Genomic DNA, 16,831 nt, shown 5'->3' on the forward strand with positions numbered 1-16,831 from the left:
TTGATGTTTAGAAATTAACTACATGCATGTTTCAGACTTTTGCTGAATGAATAATATAGAAAACAATTTGACAAAGTTCAGTATGTCAATTTTTCTATTAAGGAGCTTTGGTATTCTACAGCCTCTGGAAAACTGGCATGCATCTGCTATAAATATTAAAGTCATGCTTTAGAATAATATTCACTGTCAAGGGACAATGTCCTTAATATGTGGTTAAATGGGGTAAAAAAAATAGAGTATGCAGTGTCATCTCTTACACCTCTACTCAAACTCAAAGATACTATCTTCTGAACTATTGATGTCTTCCTTCTTTCACTGCCTAAAGTCCTTTAAATTACCCAGACCAAATACAAAATCTTTCTGTGAACTATCGTAACACTTGCTTGACTTCTCAGATTGTTCATTAAAAAAAATATTTTAATGCCTTATTCATTTTTGTATTTCTGACTGCAGGGATATGACAGCCCTTCCTTTGAATATCCAATAAATATTTGTTGATTTAATTATTTTCACAACACATCATTCACTTACAATTTTTATTCCAATGATGGTAAATCGATTTCTGAAACACTTCCCTTACCCCATACGAAGGTGCGATTATTGTTTTGAGCGATTCTTAAAAAGTATTATCTCCTATAAATGCAGCTTGTCATAAAAATCATTGCAGTTATGTCACAGTCTACTAAAAAGACCAAAAACAAGCCGGTTATTTTCCAATTCCAGTAATTTGCGTCATGTCTTATGTTTTGCTAAAACTCCAGTTCCTTGTTTTCCACGCCCCCCACCCCGATCTTATCCTATTAATAAGGTAGAAATAACGGCATTTGTCTTTGTGGATCTAAAATTTTAGTGCGCTTCATTCCCTAAATGATTCCATGTGTAAATTAGTTGCTTAGGAAAGCCTGTAATCCGTCTACAGCCTAAGGAGCTATATTTAGTGCTCAGTTATTTAAACACACACACACAAATTGAGTGCGTGGCTGGGTAAATGCCTGGGTGTAGTTTCGCGGTGAGCGGAGTGCTGGGCCAGGTGCAAAACTCCCAGCGATGTTTTTCTGTGTCCCTGGCCAACTATCTCCGCGTTAAACTCCATCAATTTATTTGACTGCGCTACTGCAGAACGGAGTTAACTCCAACGCCACTCAAAGCAGCTTTACACAGATTTTTTAAATGTTTGAGCTGACCCTTACTGATTTTTTTTTTACTATAAAACGACTCAGCTAGATCCAAGGCAGATCTGCCATCCTCTTTCAGGGCCCCTCGGGGGTGGTACAGAATTACGACTTCGGATTTGAGCGCAGAGCCCAAAGAAATGCAAACGCACGGACACGTAGAGACTTGGCAACAGCGACAGAGCTTTGTTAAAACTTGCCCCTCCAGCGGCGGGGCGGGATGGTCTGGCCGCCAAGGAGCCGGCGCGGGCGGCAGAGCGTAAGGCAACCTGACTTTCCTCTCGTTTTGTTTTTGCTGTCAGGGTGGTACAGAAATAGCAAAGCAGGGGCGGGAAGTCGCCCGGGTGTGTGTGTTTTTCCCCGCTGGCACGGGGACCGCAGAAGGAGGAAGCAGGAGCAGCGCGGAACCCGCCCGCCCCCTATGCAGCAGCGTTCAGGCGCCGACCTCCAGCCGCTTCCAGAACGCTCAGTGCCGCTTCTGCGGGCCCCGCCCCCTGCCGGGGTTTCCCCGCCACCCTAGCTCATTTGCATGGCGCTGCCCCTCCCCCGCTGCCATTGGCCAGCGCCGCGCCCCGCCCACTGCCCCTCCATCACGGCAGGGTTCCGTCCCCCGAGCCGCCCGGAGCTGCGGGCAGCTGGCGGACTGTTAAACCGCGGCGGCGGCGGCGGCCGGGGCGGGAGCGGGACGCGCTCTGGATACGAGTCAGCGGCGCCCCGGGTTGGGGGAGGCGGGCGGGCAGCTAGAGATCACCTCAGCAAACCCCACCACAGCCGGACCGAAGGTGCGGCGGCGGAGGGGAGCCAGGGCGCCCCAGCAGGCGAGTGGCCGGCGTCTTAGCGGCGGGCTGAGCGGGGTGGGTCTCCTCAGCCGGGGACTGCGGCAGCGCGGGAGGGGAGAGCGAAGGAGACCGCTGGGTGGACTTGCGGGCCAGGCGACCGATCGGCAGCCCTTTCTCTCACCCCCGAATCCTCTGAGCTGTTGGATTCTACGTCCCGGCACCGGATCGCGCTCTACGGCAGGGGTCGGACCGCAGCCAAATTTAAACGGCTAAACCTAACAGCTTTGGCAGAAGCCGAGGGGAGGGAAGGGGTGGAGGGAGGGGTGGGGGCGGATCTAAGCGCGGTCACGTGGGGAAGGGGAGGGGCTTGGCAAGCCTCCCTTTTGTTTTGGCTGGCGCGTGCGCAGAGGGCAGGACACGTGGTCTTCTGGGTCCGCCCCTTGCCTCGCTGGCCGCGCCTTGCTGGCTGTGGTCGTGGTGTCGGCTGTTTTGGGGAGTCTTTGAGGCGGGGTTGTTTGCGTTAGATGGGACCTTTGTTTTACTTAATTATCTTCACTTTATTTCAGGCAGACGTTGATTTGGCCTTTAGAATTACGTGGGATGGAGGAGAATCTAGAGAATTGTTGAGGAATGGTGTTGCCACGTTTGTGCCGTTTCTCTGCGTGCCGAAGGGATTGATGTTGCCGGAAATTTTGAGGATACGTGGTGTTTGGTAGCAAGAAATACAAGACTATGTTCTGGTTATTAAAGAAACTACTGGAAAGGAAGAGGCTAGCTTTACAGCCGAGAGGGAAGGCACTGGCTGGATCTTGTGATGTTTTCTTACTCCGAGAGAATTAGTATTTGGTTCGTTCGCTGCCCGCTCTGCTCCGGGCAGGACCCACTTGTCCCTTCCCCTCGGATCAGCGGTCTGCGGGGATTGATTTTTGTTTTTCTTTCTTTTTGAACTGTGGGGAGCACGTTACTTTTTGATAACCTAAACTTTAGTCAGCTGGGGAGATTTAAGAGGATTACTTTATTCCTCTTTCCTTAACCAGTTTGCGTAACTTCGTGCTGAGTTTGGGTCAGTAGGATGTTATTTTAAATTTCGACCAGATGGGGCAGGTTTATCAGCAGTAAAAGCTAAGTGAGATATTTACCAGTACTGCAGGCAAAACCGACAGTGTTTTAGACTAGGAAAAAGTGGCTCAAAAAATAATTAAACATTAGCGAAAAACCTGGTGTTCTGGAATGCGGATTGCTTGAGAAATGCTTAGCAGTGAGTGGTCTCAGCTGTTTCCAATTCTTACTAGCTGTTCTCTTGGGCAGGTTACAACCTCTCCGATCTCAGTCTGTTTCCTCTTGTAAATAGTTTCATAATGCTGTCCTTGTCTTAAGAGGTTGTTATGAGAATCACATGTTTTGTGTTAGTAAAAGTGATTTATAATCTTTACCAGCACTACAAATACAGAAATCGACAGGTAATACGGTTTTATAACAAAAGTCAGTTGTTTTTTTAAGCCAGCATGCTGGAAGAATATAAACGATGAATGAATCATGAAATAGGATATATTTGAATATCTTCAAAATCTGTTGTAACTATTATGTTTGATTCTCTGTCATTTTCCACTTTCTTAATCAGATCAATGTCAAGTTTGCTACCATTTCCTCATAGTTTTAATCTAGATAATCATTACTTCTCTTACCCAGCCCTTCTGGGTTAATTTTTTACATGAAATTTTTCTTAATCTAGGCCGATTTTGGCACTGATTTTTTTTTTTTTTTACATTTACTGTGTGTGTGTGGTATATGCCTTTTCAAATAACAATTATTATTTTTAAATCTTATAATTTGGAAAATGAAGACAGGTGCAAATAAGAAAAACAAATAATTTGTATTTTTAACTATTTTCCTATGCATATTTGTGTATTTTTCCTAAAAGTGGTATCATTTTAACTTTACCTCATAAACAGTCCCATGTCCTTAGTCATTGAAAAAATTATTTTTGGCAACTCGATGTTATATCATGTAACTTTCATATTTAAAATTTTTCCTGTTGGCAGATGTTTGGGTTGTTTCTAATGTTTTGCTGATGTAAATTTCACTACAGAAAATAGCCTTTTACATAAATCTTTGGAAAATTTTCCCCTAGATTTGTAAAAGAGGAATTACTGGGGGAGTGGGGATGGGGTGTGTGTGTGTGTTTGTGTTTTAAGGCTCTTGCAACATCGCCAAATTACCTCCCAGAGTATTATATTGTTTAACACTCATCTAATGTATGAGCATGCCTCACATTACATCTGTATTCATCATCTGGGATTAGCAATAAGACAAAAAAACCTTGCTTTCGTTAGCATAAAAATTTTTTTTCACTTGTGTGTGATACATGTGTTTTATTGTCTTAGAAGCTGCTTGAGGAAGATGAATATATTTCATATTTGATGTGCTGCAAATCACATAGTGGGTGCTCAATAAATACTTGCAACTTTATTAATATTTATCTTTTTGACCTCTGAAAGGTCAGGAAATCATATCTTGCTTTTTTGTCATACTCAATTTAGGAGTACATTGTTGGCAGTATACTATTATTGTTTGATTCATTACTTTGAGTACTTCTCCGTTCAGGTGGGGCCTGACTGATCTTAGCACAGTCGTCTTCTCGTGACTTCCCATTGTCCAACTGCTGCATTTTCCAAGAACTCCATCCAGTTTTGATGCCATTTATCATAATTACTTGGATGAGTGAATAAAGGAAATAGTCTATCTTGTGTGGAATTCACTTACAAATTTCACTTTAATTGTACCATATTCACTTGTAGCCTTTTCTATGTTTGAAGGAAAAAAAGCCTACTGTCTAAAGTTACTTTGTTTCATTATTCAGATTGTTCTTGATAGCACAACTATTAATTACCTTTAACATCTTTTACTGCCTTTAACCTTACTTGTCATATGTAATTTTTACTTGTTCAGTTATTTATCACTCTTCCTGTCCTTTTACATTTGTCTGTGCTGTATTAATAGTTGAAGGAGGCCGAAAGCTGTCTCTTTCAGGTTTAGAAGATTGTTTACTGATTGGGTTCCTCAAATTATAAACAGCAAAGAATGAGACTGCTTGCACCTGCAGTGTCAGCTAATAGGAAATTAGCAACCCGTTTACTGACTTTGGGCATATTGTCTATTATACCTCTATCGTTAAAGTCCTTACTATATCACAGGACTATAATGGAATACTGTACATAATGATGACACTCAGTCATCAATACAATCCTACATTACTTTCAGTATGTTTGATTTAGAAAGGCAAGGAAGGTGTATTCATTTCCAAAGAATTTGCCTTTTTTTCTTTTTAAATGTTCTGAAGAGATTGCACTGAACTGAGACTTTTGTTACTCTGTGTGGGATAAATAAACCAGCAAGTGTTAATAAAAATGGTAATATTGTACTTGCCTGTAGACAGTCTGTAATGAAAATCTGAAAACGATTCATAATGAAAGTTTTTAATACTTGGTAATATTTTTAGGTTTTCAGGAACGCTTTATTTCTATATGGATGTGACGGTTCTCTTGCAGAATTGGGAGAAAATGCAATCTTTTGTAATATTAAGGCTTTGTTAATATCTCTAATGAATTTTAATTGTTTATTTCTAATCCTATAAGATCAAGAATCTTCAAGCATGTTGTTTAAAGTAATTTAAAAATTTTTTTTACTTGGTAGTAGATCATTAATCAGTGTTTAACCATGTGAAATTAAGTTGGAGCCAAAATGTATATAACGAGCAAATGTGATAGTGCTAAATCTAAACGTAAATTTCTGGATCTAAGTTGATGTACACAGAAAAAAATGACTCATTTATATTCCTATGAGTCATGCATTTATAACTGAATAGTAATAATTCTGCTTGAAGTTTGAAGTATGATCTGTTTGATGTGTTATGTGGCCACCCAAGTGGCTTTATCTTTAATTAAATTCCTTTAGTCTTCAAAGAGAATTCCTTTTTAGGCATAGTTTTCAAAGTGGAAGGAGTTCTAGCTATAAACATTATTGAAATAGAAAGTACTGAGCTAACTGTACCTTGGTCATGCCAATTACTACAGTGTTTTCTGCTGTAAATTGAGAATGCCCGTTTGTGGCATAAAGCTATCTTGAAAACACAACAGTGTATTTAGTATCTTCCAGTAATTCCTATATTTTGAGGAATAAAATTATACCAGTAAACTCTTTCTCATTACTTTTATTGACTTAATTGGTTTAATTGACTTAATTTAACTTTATGAGTTACAAATTAGAAACTTAGTCCCCTTATATTTCAGTAACGTTTGGAAGAGCTGCTCAAATTTTGCTAAAAGAATTTTTTTCCTGCTCCTTCTCTTTTATTATAATGGATCAGCTATCTGAAACACATTAAAGTTGTAAGTGCAGAAATAATTTAATATTTGTCTCTGCTTCAGGGTTCTGCCCTCTCTCAAAATGCTTTTGGTAGTCTTTTCACTTCCTTTTAACTTAAGGATGAATCTGCCTTCTTTATGATACTTTTATTCCTAGTTTATGTTACTGCATTGAAGAGAATTGGGATTATCCAGATTTCAATTGAAAGAGTAAATTTAATGTTCAGAGGGTAGATATTGATTTTATATTCCCCATGGACTATATGGAATATACATGTGTGTGCTAGAATGTAAGTCATAGTCAAATCTGAAGTAGTATTTTAGGGGATGGAAAATCAGATTTGGTTTTTAATTTTTAATGTTCATTCTCAGGAGGAAGAGTGGTTCTTATTTATAATTGTCTAGATTCTTAGTTTCAGCTCTGAGGATAGACTAGATTAGCTAACTTTTGATTTTCTTTAGACCGTATGCCAAAAATTATTTGGTATATGTGACCTGAATAGTAATTGTAAAGACTGGTTACTAGTGTTGGGATCAATCCAATAATTATTGTTATAATTATCTCACTGTACATGCAGCTTTTGAGGGATGACATGATGGTATTTACTATATCTTATGATGTCCAAGAGACCAGATTGCATTTAATTAATGCTAAATTCATAAATACATATGATTTATAAACCTTAAAGATTAAGTCACTAATGGAAGCATTTTGGAGACAACAGGGCAAGGCTCCTTATTTTTAGTAAGGTAATATCACAACAACTAATTTCTTCCTAATTCACAATGAATGTTCTTTGGATTAAATTGTAGACCCCAAATTAGAATTTGTAGTATAGACTTGACTTTACAATGCCCCCATTTTTCTGAATTTGATTTTTATTTATAATAATGAAATTTAATATAGCCAAAAAGAAAAAAACTGTTTTGATCCTTTGTAGTTTTTAAATGCTTGTAATTTAAATGAATAAACTTTGGCTTGTGTTACTGAAATTTTCTCTCTGGTTGGTAGTGTTTTAAGATACTTCTAAGAAAATGTATATATATTGAAATCTGGAATTTTGCTATAGGGTTGTTTATTTGGTGGATTATCTGTAATAGTTTTACAACGGAGTGGTTTTGGGTTTTGGTTGTTGTTTTTTTTTCGGGTTTTTTTTTTTGGCCACCCCTAAAATTTCTGGGCTGTGGATGTGCTAAGGAATTATTATTATTAATTTATTTTTACTTAAATTGGAATGCAGATTGAAAACTCTGTTGTACAACATGAAAGTGAAGTTCGTGTCCAGGAAATATAATTGATTTTTGGATTATCTAGAACTATTGCCTCTTAACAGATAATCAGAATAATCTGTCTGGTTGCTTTCTTTGAAAGGGTGATATGATTTCTTGCAGTTTTGCTTCTTAAATCCTGTTAGCTTACTATTTTAGTTTCTGTATGTTGTGGTTAAGGAAGTTTAGTTGTTTTTTTCTCAGTTTGATTCTTTCCAGTTTCTTTAAAGTCCTATATCATGGACTGACTAAATTCTTTTTAGAGAAAGGACCTATTTTCCTTGAGCATCTTGGGAAAGATGATAGTGGTGCCGAGAGTAAATAGAATACAGTGTTTTAGCAGCTAGAAAGAAATTTCTTAGATTTAGGTAAGATCCAAATACTTTTTTTCGACCCAATATGTGCATAATTAGAAACCGAATAATTAGAAACCAGAATAATTGGAAACTGAATATTCATAAGAAGAACAAGATGCTTAGAAAACTGTTTGAGGATTTGCTTTTTTCACATTCTTTTTGTATAACCTAAGCATAGGTGTCTAGAAATACTAAACAGTATTTGGCTAAGAACTTTGGGACTGAAATATTTTAGTTAATGGTTGATTCCTGTTTACTTTAGGGGTACAGTATACTTTATACTGTCCAGTACAGTAATCCTTAACCACATATGACTATTGAGCACTTGAAATGCAACTAGTCCAAATTGATTTGTGCTAAATGTAGAATAAACACTGTATTTTTTTTTTTTTTTTTTTTTGGTAAATAAACACTGTATTTTGAGACTTTACACACATAAAAAAACATCTCATAAAGATATTTTTATCCTGATTACAGGTTGGAGTCATATTTTCTATATAATGGGTACAATGAAATTCAAATTTCATATGTTTCTTTTTAAAATATGTCTAGTAGCAAATTTAAAATTACATATTTAGCTCACCTCATATTTCTATTGGACAGCAATGTTCTATACTAATATTTCCTAGCCTTAAGACTCCTTTCACAATAAAATATGAATCCTTTTCCTTGAAATTTTTAAATGATTTTTATTATTTTGGATGGTATTTATTGAGGAAATATTTATTAAGGGCCTACTATGTGCCCAACAGTATTTTAGGATACAGCAGTGAATGAAAACATTCAGATCCTGCCTTCATGCAGCTTTCATTCTAATGGGAAAAACGTATGATAAATAATTTTTAGTAGAAAAAAATTTAATGAACTATTATTTGTTCTAAGCATACTATTGGCTATTATATATAATTTTGCATAATATAATTTTAATACAGTACTTAATTTATTGAAGGACATATGCTATTTCATTTGGCATTTATCTTGCTTTGTGTTCTCTGCATTTCCTGGATCTGTGGCTTGATGTCTGACATTAATTTGGAGGAATTCTCAATCATTATTTCTTCAAATATTTCTTCTCTCTTCACCTTCAGTATTTGCATTACATGTATGTTAACACCTTTTGTAGTTGACCCACAATTCTTGGATATTCTGTTCCTTTTTTCAGTCTCTTTCCTCTTCGCTTTTCATTTTGGAAGTTTCTATTGACATATCCTCAAGCTCAGAGATTCTTTTCTCAGCCATGTCCAGTCTACTAATGAGCCTATCAAAGGCATTCTCATTTCAGTTATGGTGTTATTGGTCTCCAGCATTTCTTCTTGATTCTTTCTTAGAATTCCCATCTATTTCCATATCTTTGCTTACATTATGCATCTGTTATTGCATGCTGTCTACTTTTTCCATTAGAGCCCTTAGAAAATCATAATTTAAGTTCTTTTAAAGTCACAGTCTGATAATTCCAACATTCCTCACATATCTGAATCTGGTTCTGATGCTTGCTCTGTCTCTTCAAACTGTTTTTTGTCTTTTAGTATGCCTTGTAATTTCCTTTTGAAAGAGGGGACATGATATACCTAGTAAAAGGAACTTTAGTAAATAGGTCTTTAGTAAGATGTGAGGTATAGAGGAAGCATTCTATAGTCTGGTGATTAAGTCTGTCTTTTAGGGAGGCTGTGCCCCAACTTCACAAATGCTTCACAGATTTTTCCACCTCTTAGGTGGGAGAGGATGGCTACTTGGGGCTGGGGTTAGGTATTTCCCTTCCCCCACATGGAAGGCTAGTAAAAGCAGGAGTGGGGTATTTCTTTACTTTTAGGAAAAAGCAAGACTCTTCAACAGATTTCTTAGAAAGTAATATATCATCTGTCACTTCTTTATCTTCATTTTATTTGACCTCACTATGGCATTTGATAGAGCTGCCCATGTCTTTTTAACATACTTTTGAACACTTTGGAATCTCAATTACCTACACTCTGGAATTTCCTTTTCTCTCACTAACTGGACTTTCTTTTTTCTTTCTTTCTTTTCCTTCTTTTTTGGGGGGGGGTTGGGTTTTTTTTAACGTTTTAATGAATGGGAGTGTGCATTTTAAAAAATTATTTATTTTTTGGCCACACTGTGCAGCATGCAGGATCTTAGTTCCCTGACCAGGGATCAAACCTGTGCCCCCTGCATTGGGAGCTCAGAGTCTTAACCACTGGACTGCCAGGGAAGTCCCACTAACTGGACTTTCTAAGTCTCCTCTTAGGGCTCTTCCTCCTTTGTAACACCTCTTCCTTTGTTCAGATAAATGTGAGTGAACCCCCTGGCTTGATCCTGAGCTCCTTTCTCTCTCTGGCTCATTATGTCTAGACAAGTTTGTAGTTTTCGTTCCACAAACACCCCTAATTTATTCCTGCTTTACAGATTTCTATTAATTGTCTTTTTTCCTTGGAACGCTCTTACCCCAAACCTTGGTTAGCTTGTTATTGTCATTTCAAGTCTCAGAGCAGATGTCACCAACACAGAAGTCTTCCTTCATCTACAAATCTAAATTAACTCCTACTGCAGTGTAGTTATGCTCTATTACTTTACTTTGTTTATTTTTACAAAAACACTGTGAGAACCCTATTTACTTCTGATCTTTTTGTTTTCTTGTTTGTATATTCTCTATCTACCATTTGCTAGCTAGAATGTAGGCTCTGTGAGAATAGAAACTTTGTCATGCTGTCTACAATCTTTCTGGTACCTAGGTTAGTGTCTCTTACATACTTCTCAATAAATACGTGTTAACTGAACTGTTGAATGTTTGATCTTAGATCAAATATATATTAAATGGAGGTTAAAATCCAGCTTCTACCAAAAATAGACAAAACTACATTTATGACTTAATGTTGGCCATTTCTTCATTTTCTGCTTTTAAAAAGTCAACTGGTTAATTTCCATATTTTTTGGAAAATTTTTATTTGTTTTATTTTTAAAAGATGAAATAGGTTTACAGCTGTCATTCACAAGTACTTCTCTATAAATAACTCATTGTGGTATGGATGGATTTATACCCAAATGAAAACCAGATGGTCTTACTTGTGGTTAGTTATTCTCACTGTCTTAAATTGGCTTCTGAAATGCTGGAGATACCTTTTAGATGCTATAAAATAATTTTGATCATTAGTTATGGAACTAATGGAGATATCTTCAGGTGAATTTGCAGAATTATTATTTTATGCTCTCAAATCAGTATTCCTTATGCATTCTGCCTCTAATCAGTTGTCTATTATGTGTAAAAATGAAATAATATACCATTGAAAATAATTACAGTTTAAAACTGTATAATGATCAAAACCATTATTCAGAGTTAACCTGAATGGTAAATTCAGTGACTTTCAGGAGTTTGCACATCTGATTTCCACTAATTCCAAGACATATTATTTTCTGTATGTTTATGTCAAAGGCTCCTCAGTTGTTATGTTTTAAATAGTTGTTAAATGTTTATTTTATTAATTTTGAGGAAGTGCAAGTTAATCAATTTTTTTCTCTTATGAATAATGTTTTTTGTGTCATAGCTAAAAAAAAATCTTTGCCCAACCCAGTTTCACAAAGATCTCCTATTGTTTTCTAGACATTTTATGGTTTTAAGTTTTACATTTAGGTCTATGATCCATTCTGATGCATGTGACTATTTTTGTATAAGGTATGAGGTGTGGGTTAAGGCTCAGGATTTTGCATATGGATGCCTTATTGTTCCAGAATCATTTGTTTTTTAAAAAGCTAATAAGTCTTTCTGCATTGAATTGCCATTACATCTTTGCCAAAAATCAATTGACCATAGACGTGGGTCTATTTCAGAGCTCTCTATTTATCTGTCTAATTATCTGTCCATTCTTTTGCCAATCTATGTTTATTTTGACTACTGTAAATAGGTAGTATGAGTCCTTCAGCTTTGTTCTTTTTCTTGTTTGGGCTATTGTAGTTGCTTTCCCTATCCATACAAATTTATGAATCAGCTTGTTGACATTAGCAAAAATTCTGCCAAAATTTTTTTTTTTTTTTTGCGGTACGTGGGCCTCTCACTGTTGTGGCCTCTCCCATTGCGGAGCACAGGCTCCGGACGCGCAGGCTCAGCGGCCGTGGCTCACGGGCCCAGCCGCTCCGCGGCATGTGGGATCTTCCTGGACCGGGGCACGAACCCGCGTCCCCTGCATCGGCAGGCGGACTCTCAACCACTGTGCCACCAGGGAAGCCCGTCTGCCAAAATTTTGATTGGGATTGTGTTGAATCTATAGATCAGTTTAAGGAGAATTAACATTGTAACAATATTGAATAATTAATCCATGAACACAATGTGTCAGTCCATTTATTTAGATCTTGATTGTTTTTCATTGGTGGTGGTTTTTTTCAGTGTGTAGATCCTGCACATTTTTTGTTTGATTTATACCTAAGTATTTCATATTTTTAAGCTATTGGAATTAATACTATTTTAAAAATTTCTATTTCTGTTTTTTTCATTTCCAGTATCTAGAAATATGAATGATTTTTGTATCTTGACCTTATGTCTGCTACCCTAGTAAACTCATTAGATCTAGGAGCTTTTTTTATAGATCCCTTGGGATTTTCTATGTAGAAAATCATGTCATCAATGAATAGACACAGTTTTACTTTTCATTTTCCAGATTTCTATGCATTTTGTTTCTTTTTTCTTCTTCTGTTTCACTGGCTAGGACCTCTAATGTGATGATGAATAGGAGTGATAAGAACAGACACCTTGCCTCATTCCCAGTCTTATAGTAAAAACATTCAGTCTTTCATCATTAACCATGAAGCGGTCTCTAGGCTTCTGTGTAGATACTCTTTTTCAGGTTAAGCAATTTCCCTCCTTTTCCTAATTTACTGAGTTCTTTTTTTTTCTAATTATGAACAGATACTGGATTTTGTCAGATGCTTTTTATTTGTTTTTTTCTTTAGTCTTTTGATATGGTGAATTTCAATAATTAATTTTTTTAAAATGTTGAACCAGTCTTACATTCATGGAATAAGGCATACTTGGTTGTGACTTATTATTCTTTTTATATATTGCTGTGTTTGTAACAGTTATTTTAAAAATAATAACTGAAATAGGTGTTGTTGCTACTTAAATTCTGGAACACTTTAAAAATCATAACTCTCTTCTCTGTTTATTAATTCAGCCAACAAATATCTGACAATTATTGTGTGCTAGACATTGTTTTAAGTGCTGCAGATTAGAATATTGAACAAAATTGAGTTCTGCCCTTAGACTATATTACTTTCTAGAATGTAATATAAAGTCAGGTTCTGACATTAGCACCCCGAGGAACAATAAAACAGTGTAAGGGAATGGAGAATCATGAAGTGAAGGGCTAAAGCTATTTTAAATAATTAGTCAAGCCAGGACTCTCTGAGGAAGTGACTGTAGAGCAGAAACATGAATGAAGTGAGGGAGCTAGCTATCTTATTTGTGGAAAATTGTTCCAGCAAATATGAAGTCCTGAAGCAAAGACTTGTTTGGTGTGTTTCAAGAATAACATAGAGGCTAGTGTTTATGGAGTGCAGTAACCCATAGAGATAGTTACAGGAGGCTAAGTAGTCAGGGACTTGATAGTGTAGAACTCTGTAGGCCATGGTAAGAAAACCTTTGGATTTTAAGTATCATGGCAACCACTTATTTTTCAACAAATATTAATTCAGTATCTGCTATATGTTAGATACTTTTGCATCTTGACAACATACTAGTTAACAAAATAATGAAAAATCCAAGCAGTTGTAGATCTTAGAAATGTTAGTAATAAGTGTAGTTGTTTACGTTAATATGGAGGTAGTCAGAAGTGGTAGAGTTTAGAATGATCAGTTAGTAAGCCTTGTTTATACACAGTGATTACATATTTAGGTATTTTAAAAAATTAGAGTAAATGGACTTGAGTTTTATGCTAAAACTATATGAACATAATTTAACCTTTTTTAATAATAGGAGACAGTTATTTTCCTGAGTTTCTTTTGGTTGCAAAGTAGAGAGACTTTCAGGCTACGGTTTTTTAATAAGGATAGAGTCGGGAGTAGAATACAGAAGAACTTCATGGAAATCCTAGAATAGGAACTGTGATATGGCTGGGCCTTCCAGAGTCCAGAATCCCCAAATCTTTATATCCAAGTGTGTTAATTATCTATTGCTATGTAATACATTACTCCAAAATTTAAAACATTTATTTCACAGCTTCTGGGGCTCAGGAATTTAGGCATGGCTTAGCTGGGTGCCTCTGGCTTAAGGTTTCTCACAAGGCTGCAGTCAAAGTGTTGGTTGGAGCTGCAGGCATCTGAAGGCTTGACTGAGGAAGGATCTGCTTCTCAGATCATTCACATGGCTGGTTGGCAGGCTTCAGGTCATTGCTGTCTGTTGGCTGAAGACAATAGTTCTTTGCTGTGAGGGTCTTCCCAGCTCACAACATGGCAGCTGGTGCTCCCGAATGAGAGGGGTGACAAGATGGAAGCCACAGTATCTTTGTAACCTAATGTTGAAAGTGGCATCCCATTATCTCTGCTGTATTCCGTTTGCTAGAAGCAAATCACTAAATCTAGTCCACACTGTAGAGGAGAGGATTACACAAAGGCATGAATACCAGGAGGTGGGTATTATTAAGATCACTTTAGGAGCTGCCTATCATACCAAGTAAGCCCTAGAGATCTTACCAGAGTTTCTGTGTGTATGTTTTATTCTGGTTCTCTACCATAAAGGTTCCTTAGCCACTCTCAATGTCTACATTTCTTTCCCTTCTCTTTTTTCTACCAACTCCATTTCTTATCTCTTAATCTATGTATCTTTTTTCTGCTTCTTATTTTTAGTTTCTCCTTATCTTTAGTTTATCCAGGGCCTAAGATGAATTCCACTGCTTCTTCTTATTTCAACTTCTGCCCCTGCTGCTAGCCACTTTGATTATATCCTTAGCACCCTGTTCAAATTTTTGAAAGAGAGAAGGTGGGTAAGGAGGGGATAGAGTATAGTATCTTTTGAATATGATTACCTCAGAGAGAACTGTGATTAGGGCAGTTTCCCTCAGAGAGCAATGTAGTTATTTAAATACTATTGTAGATGTTTATAAATTAGAAGTTATAGGTCATTGAGTGATCAAGTGACAGACTGAGTCTTGAAAAAAAATTTCCCAATGCTAGCTTGTTTTATTTTTCTATTTCTCATAAAAGTAGAGTGCAAAATATACTTTTAAAAAGAAACCCCAATATTATGGTTATTTTTGTTTTCCTATTTTGGATTTAGAATAAATGAAAATCTGTTATATATAAGATTTATTATTTTTGAGGCACTATATAAAAGTGTATAAATTTTGAGACAGAAAATTATACAGAAATCTACATTTTTTTGGAGACATTATACAGTAAAATATAAAAAAGGCAAACATTTATTTTTATCACACAGAATTAAAAACGATTAACATTTGCTCATATTTCATTTAATCTTTTTCCCCCAAGTAATAAAATATTGTAGCTAAAATTCAGCTCCTCTTAAAACACCACTCTTAGTTCTGTTTCATGGAACTTACCTGATGCAACTACTGTTACAACTTTGGTGGGTATTTTTCTGGTTCGTCTTTTATTCTTGTAAACACATAAGCACACATGTATATGTACATAAGTATGGTATGGTTTTGTGTTTGTGTTTTATTTATATGGTACCATACTATATATAATCTGCACCATTTCTTTTTTTTTTAAACTTTATTCTGTTTTTGAGGTTTGTCCATATTGATACATATAGATCTAGGTCATTTTTTTTTTAACTGCTATTCTAGTATTCCATCATGTTTTAATATCCATTCTCTCACTGTTAGATGTCTAGGTTGCTTTGAAAGAGTGTTTTGCTCATACAAACACTGATCTCTTGTGCACCTGTGACAAACACATTTTCCACATTATTGTCAAATTATAGAATCAATTTATAGTTCAAACAGATGTGAGAAATCTTACTTACCCATGTTCCCAAGGTAAGTGATATTTTCAGACTTACCCTCTTTTCAGTTTGGTGATTAGAAAACTGGTCTCTTGCATTATTAATCTGCATTTCATTTATTACTGGTAAAGTTGAGTATATGTTTAATGACCATTTGGATGTCATCATCTCTGAAGTGTCCAACTGTTGTAACCTTTGCCCGTTTCTAGGAGTTCTTAATATATTCTGGATACTAATCCTTTGTCTATTGATATATGTTGCAGTTATCTTCTCCTAGTCTATCACTTGCTTTTAACCCTGTGTGTAGATTTTTATTTTAATTGCATAGAAGTTTTTGTGCCTTTTTTTCCTTTTGATCATTCTTATTAGTCTTTGCAAAGAATCAGCTTTTGCTTCTGTGTTTTTAAACAAGAATGAAAGGTGTAGAGTTACAGCTACCTCCTGGGGACATACAGTATGGGAGTGTGGCCATTCAAATGGCTATTAACTGTCCTGTGCATTGAAACAAAAATTATGGAGTGTCATAGTTCCAAAGTGTCTTCAAAAACTTTTAATTGTTAATGAAGAAAATTTTTTTCACTAACTCTTCAATCTTCATAATTTTTTCATCATAATTTTTAATAGTACTAGATTAACTTTTTTATGAGTCAGAATATATGGTTTTATACTTTTTCTTTTGATAAAATAAAATTTGTTTAATTTTGGGATTAATCTTTAGTGTCATCTGTTACATTCCCCCCTATTTTTAAGGCAGGAGTAAGAGCTTCTATAATGATAATTGATGACTATCCATTTGTGAAAAGGAAAATAATGATTGCAGATGATTTTTCAGAAAAAAAATTTTTGCACATTGCAGGTTAGGCTAGTTTTTACTACCACATTATTTTTAGCACCTGTGAAATTATATACTTTTTTTTTTTTTTTTTTTTTTTTTTTTTTTTTTTTT

At 36.1% G+C, this 16,831-nt stretch overlaps 1 protein-coding gene across 8 annotated transcripts in view; it reads left to right on the plus strand.

The window, feature by feature from the left end:
• Positions 1-1,837: 1,837 nt before the first annotated feature.
• Positions 1,838-16,831, plus strand: part of LOC112411868 (KAT8 regulatory NSL complex subunit 1-like protein) — a 16,820-nt gene continuing 1,826 nt past the window's right edge. Inside the window, exons 1-2 of one of the 8 annotated variants that reach the window (XM_024763213.1) lie at positions 12,415-14,548; positions 15,408-15,504. The gene's annotated coding sequence lies outside the window, so the exon portion shown is untranslated. Of the gene's footprint in view, positions 1,991-2,421; positions 3,412-3,723; positions 7,953-12,414; positions 15,505-15,882; positions 15,920-16,831 lie in introns of those variants that run through there. The other 7 variants (XM_024763210.1, XM_024763217.1, XM_024763218.1 and 4 more) reach the window with 7 other exon arrangements.

Source organism: Neophocaena asiaeorientalis, unplaced genomic scaffold (genome assembly GCF_003031525.2).
Source record: "Neophocaena asiaeorientalis asiaeorientalis breed wild unplaced genomic scaffold, Neophocaena_asiaeorientalis_V1.1 scaffold86, whole genome shotgun sequence".
NCBI lineage: Eukaryota > Metazoa > Chordata > Mammalia > Artiodactyla > Phocoenidae > Neophocaena > Neophocaena asiaeorientalis.